Raw genomic sequence first — 6,439 nt, forward strand, 5'->3', positions numbered from 1 at the left:
AGGAGAAACAGGAAATAGGAGGAGACTGGAGGAGCCATCAGTGAGGCCTGGTAAGGGCCATTTTCCACACTGAACCCAGCTCTCCCTGACAGGTTTGTGTTGTATTTGAGTCTATTTGTGTCTATTTTCCACATGTGGATGTCCCATTATTGTAGTATTTATGGTAAATTATGTAGGTTATTGGCTGCACAGAATATTAATGTAATTCTCAGTTTAAATGGTCATTTCTTTGTATTTGGGAAAATTTTTGAGTCATATTTTTGTGTTTCTATTTAAATGCAACAAGCTTTGCTGTCAGCCTACCAACTTGTCACATTGACAAGACAAAACAAATGAATGTTCTGGATCTCTGAATCGCATGCCAGAGTTTTATAATTTGCTTTACTCAAATTAATAAACAGAAAATACCTTTGATGGCATTTAGTATTTCTTTCTCATGGTCTTCTTTCAGTCTCTTGATTTCTCTCTGAAGCTCTTTTAGTTTCTGCTGTGCTACACTTCAGTTTCTGGGCAGTTGGTCCTCATCTGATGACTCCTCCTCATTCACTACCCCCCCCCCCCCCCCCCCCAAAAAAAATGAAATAAAATCAAAGAATCAGTAGTTCTCTGTGTCAACAAAATTCAATCCATAATTATTGCATCACAATTAAAATATAGTGAAATATTTTCCCTCTTTGTTTGCCAGCTGCTGCTTGAACTCTTCGATCGTTTGGTTTGTGGACTCTTCTGTTGTACAGGTTGCTCTTCTCTTCTGTCAAATTATAATTCACTTTTGTAGTTTCAGAAAAGGCATTTGTATTAACATCCATGTTAATAATGATTTAGTAATAGTTATGCAACCTACTACACCACTACTACACCACTACACTACTACACCACCATCATACATAGGTTCAGAAATGTGTAAATAATCAAATCAAAAATCATTTAACTATGAACTTGGCCAGTTATTATTAATTCATTTTCTATACCGTTCAGTCCAATTCAGGGCTGAGAGGTGAGCAGGTGAGAGGCAGGGAACACCTGGACAGGTTGCTATCCGTTACAGGGCTAATTATTAAATGTATTTAATTATCTGCTGATACTAGTAACCAAGATTCACACATTTACCTAACAGTGTTAAAAAACTAAAGAGGCACTGAAACTGTAAACGATATCTATACAAATTTAATGCACAGCAGAAGTGATAAAGAAATGTCACTTCTGAATTACAATCAACTGGTGTCTTTTTATCCCAGCAACTACCTTTACTGGTAGAACTTGATGATCCTCCTCTTCCGTATCTTTCCACTTGCTGTTCGGCTTATTCTTCCTCTTGGTTGCTTCTTGCCAGATGTCTTCACCTTTAATGAATTCCTGTCGCTTCTTGCAGAGATCACTGTAGTTGTCTGTGTAAGAAACGTTGTCAAATTAAGAGCTTGAATGTGTGATCTCTCTTTGGATATATATATATCTATATATACATATACATATATATATATGTATATATATATATATATATACAGAGGTGGGTAGAGTAGCCAAAAGCTGTACTCAAGTAAGAGTACAGTTACATGTAAACAAAAGTTACTCAAGTAAAAGTAAGAGTAATGATCCAAATACTTACTTGAGTAAGAGTACAAGAGTACACAGTGAAAAAAGTACTTGAGTACCAAGTTACATCTTATTTATTAAACAATCAACATGCATTGAGCTTTTACAGTATTCCGCAATCTCAACTCACAAATAAAATCAAGCAGGAGCTTATCAAATGTAGCTTGTGTTACCCCCCCTGGGGAAAAGTACTGCTTGATCTTGGCAGACTTCATTTTTTGATCATCAGAGGCAGTGGACTTCCTCTTCTTGTTTGACTCCATCAACTTTGAGTATTCCGTTAACTTGTTGGGATGAACTCTCTGTTGACAGACAAAAAAAAGTATTAAGCAATTACAAGAGAGACCAAAAACAAAAAAAACTAAACTTTGGGGGGGGGGGGGACTGCTGGATAAAAATAAAATTATATATATATATATATATATATATATATATATTTTACCATTTAGAATTTGTGCATTCTAAATGGTAAACAGCACAAGACTGATATAGAACACAAATTTTTGACATTTTGTTATCAAATCACCATAGATTCTCAACTCCATGATTTTTATGTGCAACAATAAACCAAGAAAAACACAAATAGGTGCCCAATGCTGGTGCCTGCTGCACATGTTCAGAATATTTGGTCAAACCAAATTGCAGGCTTAGTTCATGTCCATAATAGAGGGCAGGACTGTTTTTGTAGGCTTTACATGATCAAAATTTTAGGGGCCGATCAAGGAGTTTTAAACAAAAAAAAAAAAAACTATCACCAATCCGATCACGAGGATTCAAATGTTACCATTTAAATAACTTTTTACCCATATTTATACATTTTAATGAGTTTCTTAAAAACGATTTCTGTTGAAAATGTATTTGTCCAGAGCAGACTGAGATGAAAAGGTTAATCATCAATAACCTCTAATGGGCATTCAAGTTTAATCAGGACCAACAATAAATAATCTGAGACACAAATAATGGGCACAACAACTTAGCGTCTTGTCAGTAGGCTACTGTAATGCAAATTAAATTACTTTTCAAGTATACTGCAAAAAAGAGCAGTGATCTGTCTCAAAACATTTATATAAGTCATTCATTTTTTATTTTCTGGACTGCCTGTATCTATTAAATTATTTAGTCCCAGTAGTGAGACGTCTCCATTTTCTTTGTTACAAAAAAAAAGTTTAATCTGAAGTTGAATGACTGCTTTACGTTCTTGCAGCGTTTATACTTTGAGCTATTTTCAGACATGCATTATGGAATAGGTGCGGTAAGTCCATCTGATCTTTAACCTGAGTTATCTTTTCAAACATGCCTTGCGGACTTATTTCGTTCTGGCCACGTCCAGTGTCAGCACAGCCTCCCTTCAACTATGTCCGCAACGCTTTCTTGTGCGTTCAGCCCGTTCAGCCAGAACGACGCGCCGCAACATCTCAGCTTTTATGGCTGTGCATGTCTGCTACAGCTCCAGATCAACGAGCGGACGTTTATAAAAGCGGAACGGTATAAAAGAATAGGTCCGCACCACAGTGCTTTCCAGGGCAAGTCAGAAAGGGGCTTACTATGTGATGGGCATATAATAAGGTGTATTTATTTATTTAATGTAAACAGCATCACTAGCAAACGGTGTCACAGTGCAGCTGAAACAGGAGCAGTTTCACAATGACGATGACGTCTAATATATATTTAACAATTTCTCACACATAAACACCAAATCCAGATCCCTCAAACGGAAGCAATTTTAACACAGTTTGTTGTTGGCAATGCATGACGAAGATTTGATAAGTTTAGCTTAAGCACTATGGTCGGAGGACCTTCACGAAGGCCATCTAGCCTACCGGTAACAAACAGCCGCATTGTTGACGTTCAAGTTAGTGTTCCAAGCATGTGGAAAAAGTAGCGGCTTGTAGCCCGGAATTTACGGTAATTAAGTAAAAACTTCTGCTGACTGAGTAAATAAATGTATTTATAGAGCGCTTTTCACAGATAAAAATCTCAAAGTGATGAACATAAATGCAAGAAGTAAAACATATAAAACAACATAGAGCTAGCATAAAACTGAGTGCAGGGTTAGCTAAGAAGTTGGAGGGAAAAAAAACTTACCGCGACATGCTTCCTTAGATTTGATGTTGAGTTCTTGTAGGCAGATATTTCCATCTTTTTTGGCTGGCAGAGGCAGCAGCACATAACATAGCTGTTGTTTTTAAATGAAATAAAAGAAAACATAGCCTCTATGTGAGGCCATGGATGAACTGCCTCCTCCTCCACGGGTTGATCTGTGTCCGCCATGTCATTCAATGAGAAACAAGTGCGCACTGTGCATCGCATCTTTCCTGATTGCCCGGCCGGAAGAAATGTATATATATATATATATATACATATATATATAATTTATACTTATATGCTGAATAACTATCACTGTATTCTGCCACTTTCAATACTTGCTTGTTTTACTATTTTGCCATGGACTAACCTTGTTTTAAAAAGCAGACAGTAGATTAGCTTTTTTGAACAGCTAGCTCCAAGCCCCACTTTGAGAAGTGAGCTGACAGAAGTGACTGATTAAATCAATACTATCAAGGTATAATATAGTTGAGGGGAGACAACTTACCACCAAATATTAAAACCTTTGCTGGGAAAAGCAAAAAAAAAAAAAGTTTGTTTGTTTTTTGTTTTAAATCCAGCTAACATGGCACAGCGTTGCAGACCTTATAAAAGATATTTGGAGGATCATGCAGCAGAGATTCCAAGGACTACCAAGTACAGATGGAAGGTAAAAGTAAGTAACAGAAATTGAATTAAGATTGCTATGATTGCATGTGTGATGATCATAGAGCAGCTAGCTTGCTGCTTACTTTTAGCTAGCTTAATATGTGTTACTTTACTTTCCACAGGCGAGTTTCATGTGTTTAGCTTTTCATTAAATGACCATTTCCAATTACATATTGATGTTGTGGACTGGTTTAATATAGTTAGAAAAAAGAAAAAAAATATCAGAGATTGAAAATATCAAACTAAAATTCTGTTTTATTTTTAGTTTATTTAGAGACTGTATAAATTACTATTGGCATATAGTTAGCTGAGTAACTTTGGCTTAATTGGTTAAGTTTATATATACAATTCTCAAATTTATTCATACCCTTCCATTAAAACAAAGGCAAAACAAATAGTCAGTTTATCATATAGTTTACAATAGTCACTTAAATAACTAGAGACTGAAAAAAGTAATACATACAATTTTGGTAAGTTATAATTTAATGAAATCAGATAGTGTTTTTGAATTTAATTAGGCTGAAAAAATCTTAAAAAACAAACAAAACTGTTTCGGCCTATTTAGAGCACTTTGCTAATAAGCAGTGGATCAAAGTACCTGTCAACAGGTGTAGAAGTCTAACTGAGAGGTAAAGAAAACACCTGATTGCAGTCATTTCCTCAAAGGATTCTTCAACAAAATATTAGTCCATGAGTGAGTCAATCATAAAATTTTGATTTTATATTACTTTTGTCAATTTGTACTTAATTTAGTGACAACAGTTTTTTTCTCCTCTTTAATGGGAAGGTATGAATAATATATATATATATATATATATATATATATATAAATTGCCTATGAAAACACTGTAAAGACTGTATATAAATATTTTTATATATAGTTTTTACAGTGTTTTCATAGGCAATTTCTACCCATATAATATGCACAATATCATTTGGCGGCATCCTCCCACAAAAAATGTTGGAATAAGTTTATGTATAAATGCACTCAGTACACCCATGGGGAATTAAATGTCTTGACTAATAACTGACATTTATATTTGAACACCCAGGACAGTGAAGAATTACAGGACAACACACGAGATCACGAGTCGGTCTGTTGCTTCTCACAGAGAATTTAGCGATGATAATAGCAGTGGGAGCTCCTCCACACCAAGGCTGTCTGTCAACAGGTCAATATGCAATGATCGTTTTAATTTAAGTGTAATTGTTTTATGTCCAAGTAGGCATCAAATCTTAAAATATGACAAGACATCTTCTGTTACCAGGATACATTTCCCCATATATCTGGGTAATTTTCATATCCTTGATTCAGTTTTAAGAACCTTCCCTAAACTATACTGTCAGCTCACCAAGTAGGTTTAATAGTCACTGATTTATTTTTCTCTCATAACACTGAAAGCAGTTGAGGTCTTTCTCTTGTTAATCTGTAGAAGGCTTATCATGATGACGATGTCAACACGAATGGTCACATGAGTAACGGTCCGACCACTGGAAGGGAAGATCTCCACAATTCCAGTAGTGAAGTAGAGTTCAATAATGAGAACTCTCCTACGACCACCGTGTTGGATATGCACATTCAAAAGCTGTGCTTGTAAGAACAGTTCTGGCACCTTTGGAATGTTTTTTTGTCTTTTTTCTGGGAGGGTGTTTTAAGCCACACATAGTTATACTCAGAGGTCTTCTATTGGCACCTTCAGCAAAGTGTCAGCAGTGCATATTTTACTGTAATAGTTGAGTGCGTCCATACTAGCTAAAAGACAGTTTAGCTTAATTGTAGTACATGTTGACATGCGGTATCCTAATTAAACCCAAGTGGAGAAAAGTGACAATACAAAAAGCAAAACTACAGAAAACCAGCTGCACAATTTCAATCATTGTGTTATTAAATATATTTTTCACTGTCTTCCTTCATTCACATGTAGAATGATAATAAAGATGAGGAAATCAACTTAGAAGAAAACTTGAGTAACACTTCCAACAGTGAAGATGAAGACGATGAACGCAACCCTGAGAACCCAACCGCAGAACAACCGGATGTGGACATTTCAGAGGTAAATGTGGATGTTTATATAGTTATATAAACATGTAC

The 6,439-nt window shown here is 35.5% G+C and overlaps 1 long non-coding RNA gene across 1 annotated transcript; it reads right to left on the reverse strand.

The window, feature by feature from the left end:
* Window positions 1–644: 644 nt before the first annotated feature.
* LOC121645383 lies at window positions 645–4,217 on the reverse strand. Its single transcript, XR_006011414.1, has 3 exons — window positions 4,187–4,217; window positions 1,246–1,388; window positions 645–751 (listed from the first exon to the last, which is right to left on the reverse strand). It is a non-coding gene; the product is annotated as an uncharacterized LOC121645383 (long non-coding RNA).
* Between the last annotated feature and the right edge of the window lie 2,222 nt (window positions 4,218–6,439).

Source organism: Melanotaenia boesemani, chromosome 9 (assembly GCF_017639745.1).
Source record: "Melanotaenia boesemani isolate fMelBoe1 chromosome 9, fMelBoe1.pri, whole genome shotgun sequence".
Taxonomy (NCBI): Eukaryota; Metazoa; Chordata; class Actinopteri; order Atheriniformes; family Melanotaeniidae; genus Melanotaenia; species Melanotaenia boesemani.